Source organism: Triticum urartu, chromosome 7A (assembly GCF_056163025.1).
Source record: "Triticum urartu cultivar PI428250 chromosome 7A, HENAU_Tu73, whole genome shotgun sequence".
Taxonomy (NCBI): Eukaryota; Viridiplantae; Streptophyta; class Magnoliopsida; order Poales; family Poaceae; genus Triticum; species Triticum urartu.
In genome coordinates this window covers 361,781,916-361,798,500 of record NC_141879.1, presented here as the reverse complement: position 1 = coordinate 361,798,500, position 16,585 = coordinate 361,781,916, and the positions used below count along the sequence as shown (strand labels likewise).

Sequence of the window (16,585 nt, the reverse complement as noted above, 5' to 3'; positions counted from 1 at the left end):
CAAGAATATTTAGGCTAACGCCTGCTGCTTCCTTAATTGACTTCATCTATGTAGAAAAAATTGTAAAGCTCGTCTAACTTTGGGAATCGGAAAAATAATAGTGTCAACATGGGACTGCAAATCACCGATGACAAATTTGATCTGCCTCATCAAACACAAATATATGTTCCCTACGAAAGAAGTAATGATTTTAGATTGTCAACATCGCATAATTTGGAATTTAAGATAACTTATAAATCAGGTTGTATCCAATAATTTGGACCTGTGAGCATTTGAAGTTTGGAGTCTCGTCCAAGTGCAGTACTCACAGCCTAGAAGTGCGAACTAAGATATTCAAACTGCTTATGCATTATTTTTGTTGCTAAATTCCGGTGCACTTAAAAATAGCACCACTACTAAAACTATGGTGATTCCTCCCCACCTTCTTGATCATATCCCAAGTTTGACCAGCAAAATCATTAGTGGGGGAGGGAATAATGCACAACCCACACCATCATCACTCCATTCCCCCCAATGCAGCTACCAAAACTTATTGTGGTAAGATACTCTGTCCAGGGAACTTTAATCATTGTTACCGACGACATTTCTTTGCAACGATACTTGACATGACCATATGATGTGCTAGAAAGTCAAGCTGTAACGAATAGCAATTCTCAGAGAACAATTTACAGAGCTAAAATCCAAAACAAATGGAACCTGGCTTAACATAGTATGATGATTTTTTCAATAGAAACGACTGATCCATCAATGTTAGTATTAATCACAGCATTTCTACATTTATTTTAGGAATACTGAAAACACATCACCGTACTGGTTCCTTTGAAGTTGTTGCCTCTGCAGCTTTGTGTGCTCGCTTTCATTGGTGCAGCTTTGTGTGCTCGCTTTCATTGGTTTAACCTGAATAGGATTTGAACAAAGGCCAATGTTAAAATCTAGTAAAAACTAAAACAAAATAAGATCATATATGGATGAACCGAGGCATGGAGTATAGGAGAAGATAGATGTGACGCCCGGATAATTAAGCTACAGTGATCCCTCGCTAAGGATGCCATGTCACCTCGGTTACTGTGGATAAACCCATGTCAGTTCGAAACCCAGTTCAAATTTCAAATTTAAAACAAAGGCAAACAACAAAATTTTCAAACAATAAAACTAAAATGTTCGAGAGGTGAAAATTAATGCCTAGCTAATATGATGAAGAAAACACACTTTTATAAAATGCTTAAATACTCTAAAAATGAATAAAACAGCGGCAAAACTATTATTTAAATGCTCTTAAAATAATAAACAAATACAAACTACTGTATTTAATGTGCCAAAATATTTGTGGCAGTGGCATAATTACATATACTAAATTCGGTACAACTTTTGTATCTTACTAAACTAGGAAAATAGAAACAGAAAAAAATAAGTAAACATAAAAGTGAAAATAAAACAAAAACCAGGAAACCCTCCTCCCCTGCTGGGTTGTGGCCCAGCTGGCCACTGCCAGCCAGACCGGCCTATCTGGCAACCATCCCCTTCCTCCTGTTCAAAGGGGGGATCGTGGCAGAGATCCCCCGGCTGTGGCCAAGGCATGTCGCCGTGGCGACCATCCTCCCTCCCCACGGCGCCTACTTGACACCCCCGAGCCCCCTCGTCGAACCCTAGCACCCCAGATTCCATCCCCACGTTCGATCCCCCCTCGGTCCAGTCAAACCTGAGAGCAACCGCAGCCGCGCCATCATCGATCCTGTGGCCGCCGTGCTCCCCGAGCCACGCAGCAGCTCCGCCACGCTCGTCTCCGTCGTCTGATATCATCGGTTCGAACTGGAGTGCTCTGCATCGTCGTCGTCGTCGTCATCTTCACCGTTGGTCACCGAAGGGAGCCGTCGTTGACTCGTCGTCACCACACCTCTCCCGAGCCGGCTGAGCTGCTCATCGGAATCGCTGTGAGCACCTGAGCACTTCCCCTCTCCCGCCCCTGTCAACCACGCACTTAGTTTGCTTCCCCACTGTGACTGTAGCTCACCGTCGCCATAGCCGTTGGGGCCCTGACCTCTGAGTCCGCCACTGCGCCCGTGTCCCCCCCCATCCCCTGCCCGTCTGCATCTGTGCGCGCGCTCACCCCCTCGCGCAGACCGCTCACGCTTTGGCTGCACGCCCGACCGCTCCTCCGTCAGCGCATCCACGGCCGCCCGTGGTCGCGTTGTCCCGCTACCCGCGACCGGCCGCAATCTCACCTGCACCTGCTCGCGGCCTCCGCCGCTCCCCGCATTACCGCCACCCCGGCCACTCCCCTGCTGCCGTCCTCTCGCGCGCTCGCCGATTCCTCACTGCGCCCGCGTCTGCTGCGGCCGCTACTGCTTGCCGCGGCTGCTGCTGCTCATGCTACTGCCGCCCAGGCGCGCGCCTCGGCAGCCTCCCGTCTGTGCTCGGCCTTGCCGTGGCCTCCGCCTATCGCTAGCTCCGGCAACGCGGCCCGGGCCGCATCCGGCCATGCGCGGCGTTGCCTGGCCGCGTCCGCGCCATGCCACTGACTGCTGCTACTTTGCTGAATTTACTGCTGCTGTTTGCCTGCCTCTAGCCGTCACCGCTACCGCTTGTACTAATAGTAGCTATGGCTAGCTTTATCAATATTTCACTGATTTGCCCTTTGTACATCGCCTAAACAGCGATTAAATAATTGTTAACAGGTCTAACAAAATATGGGTAGGTAGTACACTTGACAAGCTCCAAGTTACCCCATTGGACCAAATTCAAATAAGGCATGAATTAAATATTATGAAAATCACAAAATGCTATCTTTTATTGACAGAAAACAGTTTTAACCTCTAGCACCGTGTGTTGGGTGCTGTGTGTGTGCCGTGCGTGTGGCCGGTTGGGCTGTGGCCGGCCCTTGCTAGTACTAGGTTTAGCTAGTAGTATTAATTAGTGCTAAGTTAGTCTAATAGTAGATGACATGTAGGTCCCAATTAAATAAGTTAGGTTTATTTTTTTAGGTAAATAGTCCATGACATGTGGGTCATCTCTCTTTTTGACTAGTCAAATTGACTTGGTCAACTTGAATTAAAAGTAATTTAGAAAATCTAGAATATTATTAAAACTTTGAAAAATTATACAAATAATCCGTAACTCGGATGAAAATACTTTATACACGAGAGTTGCTCAGAACGACGGGACGAATTCGGATACGCGGCCCGTTCGTCCGCCACACATCCCTAGCATACCGAACACGCAACTTTCCCCCTCCGGTTCACCGGTCCGAAGACGCGAAACACCGGGGATACTTTCCCAGATGTTTTCCCCCTTCGCCGGTATCACCTCCTACTGCGTTAGGTCAACCCTAGCACCACGCATTGCCATGTTATGCGTTGTGTTGCATTGTTTGCTCTGTTATTTATTGTGTCCCCCTTCCGTTACTTCTTTCCGGTAGACCCCGAGACCGCTGCTGGTGTCCCGATCGACTACGGTGTTGACGACCCCTCCTTGCCAGAGCAACCAGGCAAGCCCCCCCCTTTGATCACCAGATATCGCCTACTCTTCTCTCTACTTCTTGCATTAGAGTAGTGTAGCATGTTACTGCTTTTCGTTAATCCTATCCTGATGCATAGCCTGTCCTTGGTACTAGTGTTGTTACCTTTACCTGCAATCCTAATGCTTAGTATAGGATGCTAGTTTATCATCAGTGGCCCTACATTCTTGTCCGTCTGCCATGCTATACTATCGGGTCGTGATCACTCGGGAGGTGATCACGGGTATATACTATATACTTTATACATGATACATGTGATGACTAAAGTCGGGTTGGCTCGAGGAGTACCCACGGTTGATTCACGAATTGGGGGGCTGGAAGGACATACTTTCCCGACGGCCCTCTGTGTTGATCTTTGTGGCGAAGCGACAGGGCAGGTTGAGACCACCTAGGAGAGAGGTGGGCCTGGCCCTGGTCGGCGTTCGCGGTTATTTCAAGATAACGCGTTTAATGAGATCTTGGTATTTAATCTGAGTCTGGTCACTGGCCTATACGCACTAACCATCTACGCGGGGACAATTATGGGCACTCTACGTCGTGGTATCAGCCGAAGCCTTCATGACGTCAGCGACTGAGCGGCGCGCATCGGATTGGACTGGAACGCCTGCTAGGCTAGGTCTGCTTCCGGCCGCCCTCGCAACGTGCAGGTGTGCAATGGGCGATGGGCTCAGACCCCTGCGCCATAGGATTTAGACCGGCGTGCTGACCTCTTTGTTGTGCCTAGGTAGGGCTGCGACGTGTTGATCTTCCGAGGCCGGGCATGACCCAGGAAAGTGTGTCCGGCCAAATGGGATCGAGCGTGTTGGGTTATGTGGTGCACCCCTGCAGGGAAGTTAATCTATTCGAATAGCCGTGATCTTCGGTAACAGGACGACTTGGAGTTGTACCTTGACCTTATGACAACTAGAATCGGATACTCAATAAAACACACCCTTTCAAGTGCCAGATACAACCGGTGATCGCTCTCTCACAGGGCGACGAGGGGAGGATCATCGGTTAGGATTATGCTATGCGATACTACTTGGTGAACTTACCATCTACTCTCTTCTCCTGTTGCAAGATGGAGGTGGCCAGAAGCGTAGTCTTCGATAAGACTAGCTATCCCCCTCTTATTCTGGCATTCTGCAGTTCAGTTCACATATGATAGCCTTTTCCGTTTGATACCAATGCATACATATGTAGTGTAGCTCCTTGCTTGCAAGTACTTTGGAACTCACGGTTGCTTTGCTCCCCCTTTTCCCCATTTCTATACTTGATTGCTGCGATCAGACGTTGGAGCCCAGGAACCAGACGCCACCGTCGACGACGACTACTACTACTCGGGAGGTGCCTTCTACTACGTGCAGCCCGCTGACGATGACCTGGAGTAGTTTAGGAGGATCCAGGCAGGAGGCCTGCGCCTCTTTCGATCTGTATCCCAGTTTATGCTAGCCTTCTTAAGGCAAACTTGTTTAACTTATGTCTGTACTCAGATATTGTTGCTTCCGCTGACTCGTTTATGATCGAGCTCTTGTATTCGAGCCCTCGAGGCCCCTGGCTTGTAATATGATGCTTGTATGACTTATTTTATTTATAGAGTTGTGTTGTGATATCTTCCCGTGAGTCCCTGATCTTGATCGTACACGTTTGCGTGTATGATTAGTGTACGATCAAATCGGGGGCGTCACAAGTTGGTATCGGAGCCGACTTCCTGTAGGAATTCCCCTTTCCAACTCCTTGGCCGAAGTCGAGTCTAGACATTACAAAACTTTAATAGCATGGTTGTGTGCCTTACGGGCCCGCATCGCCATTGGGTGGTATTAGAATCTTTTACTCCTCGATCTTTACTCTGGGACTCTGATCTCTCTTCTATTCGGGTTAAACGATTTTTACTAAATCTAACTTTAGGTTCTCGAAAATACTTTCTCCCGGAGAGCCCCTTCAGACCAGATGATCGCCGGCTGCACCAGAAGATTTCAAAGATACTCATCGATATTCTCTCGAGACCTTGTGCCCGTTGCTTTTGCAATTCCCTACCACCGAAATATCCCTATGGATAAATGCTTACACCTGTTGATCTTGTTATTACAAGATACCCCGAGAGATCTTGTTATTACAAGATACCCCGAGAATACTTTGTGCTACTGCCTTGTAGTTCCTTGCCGCAGAAATACCCCTACGGATAATTCCTCGCACTTATCGAGCATCTGCTCATTACGAGTTGTTCATGTGTTTCGCAAAAGTCTTCAAAATACTATTTGATCCTCCAAAAATCCTCAGTAGCTTATTGCTCTGCAATACTTGTCTGCTTGCATTATGGATGCTTTCCATATGTCTGGCAATATTCGTTAGTATCCCTAGACATTGTCATTTTGATCCTATTGATTCAACATGAGTGCGAATGCACGCAATCATCAGTTGATCCCTTTAAATTATCTTTCCGGCTCAGATGTCATTTTTGAACATGAGCTGGTTATCGACCCATTAAATTGCCGTCGATTGTACCTCCAAGTATATTCAACTTACTCATATCTGATCAGAGCATCTGATTCTGATACTTTGGTCTGGAAATTAGAATTTCTTTGTATTTAAGCCTCGAATTATTCAGATATTTCAATAATCCGATGCCTTTGCATTCTTTCTTCTTCTGGTTGGGTACCGATACTCACATCAGATCCTTGTGTAACGCCAAATTCTTTGTCTGATTATTATCTGGTAAAGTCCTTCATATTCAATAACTTTGTGAGTTTTCCTCGGATACATAATGCCTTTTGGTAAATCGTGTCTTATGCCTTTAGAGACTTGTATCCTCTGCTTCGTCAACTGTGCTATACTTTCGAGCTGGTGATCAATACTATTGAAGTTTGTGGTATATGTTCCTAAGAGACCTTGATGGGTTGAACCTATGCCTTTTCCTAATCTATGTGAGCCCGAAAGATTTCACGGGTCATACTCCTCTGGTAATTCACCGGGTAGGTTTTGACACTGAAATCATTTTTACCTAGAGCAATGAATGAAAGGTTATGCATTGAAGAAGTGGGAGTCAACCTTGAACTTTGTGTTCATGCCCATGGACATGATGTAGATCTTACCATTAAAGCTTCTCTTTAATTAATTATTCCCTTGGTGGAAGTTCATCTTATATCTGGGATCTGGCCTTCTGCAATCGTGGTTCCGACCATGTTCTTCTTTGATCCCATTTCTCGGGCAAGTTTAAGCACTTGTCTTCTGCAGAGCATTACCCTAGTCCAACCTCTACTTTGATCTGTCGTCGAGTATTACCCCCCTGGTATCTCAAGATTATCATGGAACTGCATAACTTCTTATGAGTTCTTCATCAAGTGCTACATTCTCACTGATTCCAATTTTTCACGGGCCCTAAGTTATTAAACACTCAAGGACATCGGTAACTGAATCGAGTCTGCATCGTGATTAAAGAACTATTAGTAATCTTCTTTACTTACGAGTTTGTACTCGATCACGTCATTTCTAGCCTGATCGGCTATATCAGTATCGTGCTGATTTTAACTGTGCTACCTGGTCCTTATTTCCAGAGCACCACTTTCTGCGATGAGCTAAGCTGACGATGGTCTTCCTTGTCTTATCGTTTCACCTCGAACGACAAGCTTGATTTTGAGTTGGTGTCGTATCATTGGTTCCAATAATCTTTCTCTGCAGTAGTTCTATTGCTTGATGTAGCCGTTGTTCGATGGCTTCTTCATGGAGCCTCTCAACAAAATTTGTCATGGTCACCATCAACATTCTGAGCTCTTCCAGGATATCAATCGAATTCACGATGAGAAATACATCCTTGCCCTCGATGAGTTGTGTTATCATCGGCCACTTTATTGTCTTCCCTCCAACACAAACTTGTTCATGTCTTGTGTTATACCTTGAGTTCCCTGCCATCCAGCAGTTGTTCTTCTTTACCTTGAAGTATTACCATCTTTTATGTCAAGAATGTCATGAGAATTTCACCACCTCTTGAGAATTCTTGATATAGGTAATACTTATCACCATCACCATTCCTTCTTGGTCCTCGTGTTGTTCCCAACCGGAATACCGACAAATGAACTATGATGTGTGAGTTCAAAACTTCTGGCAACCCTATTGCTTTGAACCAATGTTTGCTCGTGGATGTTCTCCTCGAGCACACAACATTATATCATTTGATTTGACAAATGTTATCTCCTTGTTCACATAAGTGTGGAAATCCAGCTTTTGGAAATCTTGAAGAATTGTCGCTGAGTTCATCAGGCACCCCCCTCATCATTCCCTTGGGTTAATGATGAACTCTTGTTTCGAAACTCGCTCCCATAGTTCATTTCCTAAGAATTTTACAAGGTCATCTCAACAATTGTGTTGCACCTTTTCTTCTCAGGCATCCTGAGTCAGAGGTATCCTGACACCAATCAAATCTGAATCTCGGTCAGATATGATGGTTGGGACATATTTCCAAGAGTTATAACACTGGTCCTTATATATCGGTAAGGTGATGTCATGCCCATCACACCTGGCCGGAGGACTTGTGGTTATAGTTTCCTGTTTAACAAGGTTAAACATTCTTCCATGAGGAAATTGTAACACTTATTCTATGGGTTGTTCCTGATGGATCCTTTGCGTATCCAAAGTCTGACCTTTGCTTAAAGACCATGTCAACGCTATCTCGAAGCATGTATGTGGTACTCCGATTTTCAGTACGAACATTTGCAGCACAATGCTAAAATTTCTTTATAAATTACCCCAAGCACCGTTGTATGGGTAATGTCATCAAATTTCTATCCCTTTTCCTAAAGAGTTGTCTACATTATATCCTGTCATGGATATCATGCTCTACTTGACCTCGGGAAGGATATACCCCTGGGATATGTGTTTAAACACATTTTCCTTTCCATTGTTCTATTTAATCTGATAATCATATTTTCCTTTCCCTTGTTTGGTTTAACCTTTCTTGTGATCTATATGATCTAAGCAGTAATATTCTCCTGCTTATGTAAACACCTCATTGTACCACTCGGTCAGAAAGACCCTATTACTTTTGTTGATGACATTTCGGTAACCACCGATGGACGAGAACTTTGCCTACTGGCCTGCCTCGTTCAACGAGCAGGAAAATGGTTCTCTTCGTCCCTCGCCCTTGGTACCAACGTTGTTGACAACATAACTGACAGGCTATCCTCTACCATGCCTGGCTACCATGACCGTGCAATATGTCGGCGCCCTTCCTACTTTTGAACCTCATGGTGGGCCCATAACCCACAGTTCCACAGGATCAAAACATGACTCTTCAGTAACCCCGGTTTCCAAGGTTATTCCTCGCGCTTGACTCCGTATGCATCCACAGGTCGCCTTCCTAGAGATGGTCTAATCTGGTATCAGACGCGATACTTATTCTCGTTGCTCTGGACCCCTTTCACACTTTGTTTCAGGCATCAAACGATTGCCTATCTTTTTCAAACTTCTCATGCGACCTTCATACTTTGCTCTTGATATTTTATTAAGTTTCAATTTGAGAGTTACTTTCAACCACCTTCTCCGATGTTATCTACCAGCAAGACAACCTTGCAGAGGTCCGTTCTCACAGAATACCCCCCAATTCTTTCGTAAGTATGATGGAGTTCCCAAAGAAAGGACGACAACTTCATCATGATGCATTGATGCATAGGTATGAAAAAAAATCAACGCTATGGATCGACCTCTTCGAGAAGAGAAACCACAACCGAGAAGATCTGTTAGAATCTCGTAACCTAAATCTCTTCCCCCTTACTACTGCTCCTAAATCTCGGGACGAGATTTCTTGTAGTGGAGGAGAATTGTGACGCCCGGATAATTAAGCTACAGTGATCCCTTGCTAAGGATGCCACGTCACCTCGGTTACTGTGGATAAACTCGTGTCAGTTCGAAACCCAGTTCAAATTTCAAATTTAAAACAAAGGTAAACAACAAAATTTTCAAACAATAAAACTAAAATGTTCAAGAGGTGAAAATTAATGCCTAGGTAATATGGTGAAGAAAACACACTTTTATAAAATGCTTAAATACTCTAAAAATGAATAAAACAGCGGCAAAACTATTATTTAAATGCTCTTAAAATATTAAACAAATACAAACTAATGTATTTAATGTGCCAAAATATTTGTGGCAGTGGCATAATTACATATACTAAATTCGGTACAACTTTTGTATCTTACTAAACTAGGAAAATAGAGAGTAATGGAATGAACAGCTATACTATATGCATATTTGGCTGGTGGAAAGCTCTATGGTTACAGTTTTGCGTAAAGCCAATTTTTCCCTACTTCAAAGGAATAAAATTTAATTACTATCATGGTGGTTGTTAAACATTGAGAATGGTTGACAGCATTCTCAATCCCAATTAAGCATCATCATTAAACATAACCCAACAAAATTAATCTAGAGTAACATGTTGAGATTCACATGAAAATCCAAGTACTAGATACTCAAGATGTCCATAACCGGGGACACGGCTAACCATGATTAGTTTGTTACACTCTGCAGAGGTTTGCGCACTTTTTCCCATAAGCTCGATCGCCTCCGTTTGTTTTCTCGCACTACATGGTGTTTGAGAAGACGGATGACCGAGACATAGTCTTTCAGAAGCGCTAGCACCTTACGATCGGGTAGACCGTACCACCTACATCCCCTACATCTACTAGTCTACCACTGTAAGAGTTCGCACGACTTAGTCAACTATGCTAGAGCCCATAATAGCTTGTGGCTGCACACGGAAGTTTCTAGTATGAATAGTCTTATGATCCCTTTGAGCCTGGGTGGCGGTCCAAAAGAAAACAGGCAAGTCCTGGAATACCCAGGTGCCTCAATCCACCCAGATGTGTGTTTAAGTTGCCACCTTAGATAAACCATTAATTAACAATCTCACATCTGTCATGGATATCACTCACCCAATCCACGTCTACTAGCATAGCATGGCATAATAAGCAAACGTAGAAGTAACTCCCAAAGGTTTGATAATAAACAGGTAATAGGTACTACCTCATCTACTTCCCATCCCACAATTTAATTAGATCCTAATCATGCAATGTGTGAGGATTGATCTAATGCAATAAAACTGGGTAGTAGAAAAGGTATGATCAAAGTGTTACTTGCCTTGCTGATGATCCGGGAAACCTAACGATTCGAAGTAACAGGCGGCGCACTCCGGGTACTCTATCGCAAACAAACAAACAAGCATACAATAAGTACTCATCTAATGCACAGGTAAAACTCAAATAAGAGATCTAACCAGAAGGTTCAACTTAAGAACTCCGGTTGGCAAAAAGAATCAAATCGAACGAAGCAACGAAAGTCAAATGGCGAAAGAAAACAACTTCGTTCTAGTAATCTGGATCTAGGGCAAGTTTTACAGTAGCAAAATCTTGTTTAAGTTGGTTAAACGGATAGAGGGTTTCGAGACGAAACTCTAGGCGCTTGAATCGCCTGATTCCGATAAACGAGCGAAAAGTTATACTAAAACGAAAATCGGATCAGGAATCGCGATCAGAAAAATCGTGGATTTAATCCGAGAAAAGAAAACGACGAACGGATTAATGAACGAACGTTCGTTATCCAGATCTAAACGATGAACGTGTTCGTTTAAACGAACAAACGAGCGAACGCTCGCTATTTAACCTAAACCGAAAAAAACCGATCTAAAAAAACGAAAACTAAAAAAACCAAAAAAAAACCGACGGAAAACTGTTCGGTTTTCTAAAAAAAACAGGCGGCGCGGACTACGAGGTGGCGGCGAACCTCGACGGGCGTGCGGCGGGGCGGCGGCTCCGGCGGGTGGCGCGGCGGGGCGGTGGCGGCGGGCGGCGAGCGGGGCGGCGGCGGCGCGCAGGCGGCGGCGGCGGCGGGTGCGGGGCTGGGGCGGGGCGCTAGGGCGGGCGCTGGGCTAGGGTTCCCCCCCCGGGGTGGGCCGTCTTATAAAGCCCCTACGGGCCTGGAGTCCTAGTCGGACACGGCCCGTAGGTCGGTTCTCTTTTTTTTAAATAGTTACGCTCGGAAGAAAAATAAAAAGAGATACTAAACGGACTCCAAAAATCCCGAAATAAATTTTCCCGGGCTTCTAAAATCAAGCCCGACAAAGTGAACATTTATTTGGGCCCTAAATGCAATTTTGAAAAATGCACATTTTTCCTAAATTAAAAAAAACACCGAAAAACTCCGAAATAAAATCTTATTTGATTTCATTATTAAATCCTCAATATTTCCGTATTTTGGGAAAGTCATTTTATTCCCTCTCTCATATTTTTGTAATATAAATAATTGATGATAAAATAAATAAAATCAAATGATCCTATTCTCAAAATTTGAGAAAATTCAAATATGAAAATAACGAAATCCCCAACTCTCTCCGTGGGTCCTTGAGTTGCGTAGAATTTTCTAGGATCAACCAAAATGCAAAATAAAATATGATATACAATGATGATCTAATGTATAACATTCCAAATTGAAAATTTGGGATGTTACAAACCTACCCCCCTTAAGATGAATCTCGCCCTCGAGATTCGGGTTGGCTAGAAAATAGGTGAGGGTGGTCTTTGAGCAAATCTTCCTCTCGTTCCCAGGTGGCTTCATCCTCTGAGTGGTGGCTCCACTGAACTTTGCAAAACTTGATAACTTTGCTGCAAGTAACTCGGCTGGCAAACTCGAGGATCTTAACTGGTTTCTCCTCGTAGGTCAAATCGTTATCCAACTGAATAGTTTTCAAAGGCACCGTGTCTCTCAATGGTATGTCAGCCATCTCCGCGTGACACTTCTTCAACTGAGAAACGTGGAACACATCATGCACTCCTGACAATCCTTCAGGCAATTCCAACTTGTAGGCCACTTCTCCCATACGCTCCAAAACTCGATATGGTCCTACAAATCGTGGCGCTAACTTCCCTTTAACTCCAAAACGCTTTGTTCCCCGAAGTGGAGATACTCGAAGATAAGCTCTATCTCCAACTTCGTAAACTGTCTCCTTGCGTTTAGAATCTGCATAACTTTTCTGTCTGGACTGGGTTACCTTGAGCCTATCGCGAATCAATTTCACCTTCTGTTCAGACTCTTTAATCAAGTCAGGTCCAAACAACTGGCGGTCTCCAACTTCGTCCCACGACAACGGTGTCCTGCACCTCCTTCCGTACAAAGCTTCGAAAGGGGCCATCTTCAAACTGGTTTGGTAACTGTTGTTGTAAGAGAACTCGGCATATGGCAGATTGTCATCCCAACTAGATCCATAATCTAGCGCACAAGCTCTCAGCATATCCTCCAAAATCTGATTGACTCTCTCGGTCTGTCCATCTGTCTGTGGATGAAAAGCTGTACTGAATTCTAGCCTGGTACCCAAAGTTTCGTGCAACTGCTTCCAGAACTTTGAGGTAAACTGGGTTCCTCTATCTGATACGATACTCCTCGGAACTCCATGCAGACATACTATTCTGGTCATGTATATCTTTGCCAACTTAGCACTGGTGTAAGTGGTCTTTACTGGGATGAAATGAGCTACTTTCGTCAATCGATCAACTACAACTCAAATTGAGTCATAGCCTGAACGAGTCCTGGGCAAACCCGTGATAAAATCCATGCCTAGCTTATCCCACTTCCATTCGGGTATCGGCAATGGTTATAACAATCCTGCTGGCTTCTGATGCTCTACCTTTACTCTCTGGCATACATCACAAACTGCTACATACTCCGCTATATCCTTCTTCATTTTGGTCCACCAGAAAATATCCTTCAAATCCAAATACATCTTGGTATTTTTTGGGTGAATCGAATACGGTGAATCGTGTGCCTCTTGCAAAATCAACTTCCTGATCTCCGGGTTATTGGGCACATAAACACGGTCTTCAAACCATAGGGTATCGTGCTCATCCTCACGAAATCCTTTAGCTTTTCCTTTGCTCAGTTTCTCCTTTATAGCGGCAACCTCTTTGTCAGTCTTATGAGCTTCCCTGATTCTATCCATCAAGGTTGACTGAATCTCCAATGCTGCTACACAGCCTCTCGGGGCTATTTCCAAACATAGTTCACGAAGATTTTCTGCTGGGTATTTCTCCCGTCATTAATGTATTGACATGGCTCTTACGGCTTAATGTGTCAGCTACTACATTAGCCTTTCCGGGATGATAATATAATTTCATATCATAATCTTTGATAAGCTCCAACCATCTCCTTTGTCTGAGATTCAACTCCTTCTGTGTGAAAATGTACTTCAAACTCTTATGATCCGTGTACACCTCACAATGGTTTCCAATGAGGAAATGTCTCCATGTTTTCAAAGCATGCACTACGGCTGCTAACTCCAAATCATGCGTAGCATAATTCAACTCATGGGGCTTCAGTTGTCTTGAGGCATATGAAACAACTCTCCCTTCCTGCATAAGCACTGCTTCAAGTCCTCGACGTGAAGTGTCGCAGTACACCTCATAATCTTTGGTCTGGTCTGGCAAAATCAACACTGGTGAGGTAACCAAGCGTTTCTTCAACTCCTGAAAACTAGCCTCACACTCCTCTGTCCATATGAACTTGGTATCTTTCTTTAACAACTCAGTCATAGGCTTCGCAATCTTTGAGAAATTCTCAATAAATCTCCGGTAGTATCCTGCGAGTCCAAGAAAACTCCGGATCTCTCCAACTGTTGTTGGGGCTTCCCACTTGGTCACGGTTTCAACTTTAGCGGGATCTACTACTATACCTTCTCCAGATATAACGTGTCCGAGGAATCCTACTTCCTTCAACCAAAACTCATATTTGCTGAACTTGGCATATAATTGATGTTCTCTGAGCTTTCCAAGTACCAAACGCAAAAATGCTCCTCTTCATTCTTCGAATAAACAAGGATATCATCAATGAACACTACGACGAACTTATCCAAAAACTCCATAAACACTTTGTTCATCATGTTCATAAAGTAGGCAGGCGCGTTAGTCAGACCAAATGACATAACGGTATACTCATACAGCCCATACCTGGTGGTAAAAGTGAAGGAAATATGCCCTAGAGGCAATAATAAAGTTATTATTTATTTCCTTACATCATGATAAATGTTTATTATTCATGCTAGAATTGTATTAACCGGAAACATAATACATGTGTGAATACATAGACAAACAGAGTGTCACTAGTATGCCTCTACTTGACTAGCTCGTTAATCGAAGATGGTTATGTTTCCTACCCATAAACAAAAGAGTTGTTATTTGATTAACGGGATCACATCATTAGGAGAATGATGTGATTGACATGACCCATTCCATTAGCTTAGCACCCGATCGTTTAGTATGTTGCTATTGCTTTCTTCATGACTTATACATGTTCCTATGACTATGAGATTATGCAACTCCCGTTTGCCGGAGGAACACTTTGGGTGCTACCAAACGTCACAACGTAACCGGGTGATTATAAAGGAGCATTACAGGTGTCTCCAAAGGTACATGTTGGGTTGGCGTATTTCGAGATTAGGATTTGTCACTCCGATTGTCGGAGAGGTATCTCTGGGCCCTCTCGGTAATGCACATCACATAAGCCTTGCAAGCATTACAACTAATATGTTAGTTGTGAGATGATGTATTACGGAACGAGTAAAGAGACTTGCCGGTAACGAGATTGAACTAGGTATTGGATACCGACGATCGAATCTCGGGCAAGTAACATACCGATGACAAAGGGAACAACGTATGTTGTTATGCGGTCTGACCGATAAAGATCTTCGTAGAATATGTAGGAGCCAATATGGGCATCCAGGTCCCGCTATTGGTTATTGACCGGAGACGTGTCTCGGTCATGTCTACATTGTTCTCGAACCCGTAGGGTCCGCACGCTTAAGGTTTCGATGACAGTTATATTATGAGTTTATGAGTTTTGATGTACCGAAGGAGTTCGGAGTCTCGGATGAGATCGGGGACATGACGAGGAGTCTCGAAATGGTCGAGACGTAAAGATCGATATATTGGACGACTATATTCGGACATCGGAAAGGTTCCGAGTGATTCGGGTATTTTTCGGAGTACCGGGTAGTTACGGGAGAAGCAATGGGCCTTGATGGGTTTTAGTGGGAAGAGGAAAAAGGGCCAAGGGGCTGCTGCGCCCCCTCCCCTCTAGTCCGAATTGGACTAGGAAAAATGGGGCCGACCACCTCTCCTTCTCCTCCACTTCCTTCTCCCTTCCTCCCCTCTTGGTGGACTCCTACTAGGACTTGGAGTCCTAGTAGGACTCCACATCCTGGCCGCACCTAGCCTTGGCCGGCCACCTCCTCCTTCATCCTTTATATACTAAGGCAAGGGGCACCCCATGAACACAAGTTGATCCACGTGATCTATTCCTTAGCCGTGTGTGGCGCCCCCAGCCACCATAGTCCTCGATAATATTGTAGCGGTGCTTAGGCGAAGCCCTGCAGCAGTAGTACGTCAAGATCGTCACCACGCCGTCGTGCTGACGGAACTCTTCCCCGACACTTTGCTGGATCGGAGTCCGGGGATCGTCATCGAGCTGAATGTGTGCTAGAACTCGGAGGTGCCGTAGTTTCGGTGCTTGATCGGTCAGATCGTGAAGACGTACGACTACATCAACCAAACGATTCCGTTGTCGATCTACTAGGTATGTAGATCATACTCCCCCTCTCGTTGCTATGCATCACCATGATCTTGCGTGTGCGTAGGATTTTTTTTTTGAAATTACTACGTTCCCCAACAAAAAGATGTCTTCAGAATATCCTGTTCTCGAATCTTCAACTGGTGGTATCCTGATCGCAGATCGATCTTGGAAAATACCTTAGCTCCTTGCAATCGATCAAACAGATCGTTGATCATTGGTAGTGGGTACTTGTTCTTGATCGTTACTTCATTCAATCCTCGATAATCAACAACCATCCTTAACGATCCATCTTTCTTCTCCACTAGAAGTACTGGCGATCCCCAAGGTGAAGAACTTGGGCGAATATATCCCTTATCCAGTAACTCCTTAATCTGCTTCTTAATTTCCACCAAATCCTTTGCTGGCATCCTATAAGGTCTCTTTGATATTGGCCCAGTGTCGGGCAATAGCTCAATCAAGAACTCAATATCTCTATCCGGTGGTATGCCT

The 16,585-nt window shown here is 44.4% G+C and overlaps 1 long non-coding RNA gene across 1 annotated transcript; it reads left to right on the top strand.

Moving 5' to 3' along the window:
* The first annotated feature begins 1,280 nt into the window (after window positions 1-1,280).
* On the top strand, window positions 1,281-5,087 carry LOC147959608 (uncharacterized). The gene is made up of 2 exons (XR_015612017.1): window positions 1,281-1,931; window positions 4,784-5,087. It is a non-coding gene; the product is annotated as an uncharacterized LOC147959608 (long non-coding RNA).
* Window positions 5,088-16,585: the final 11,498 nt, after the last annotated feature.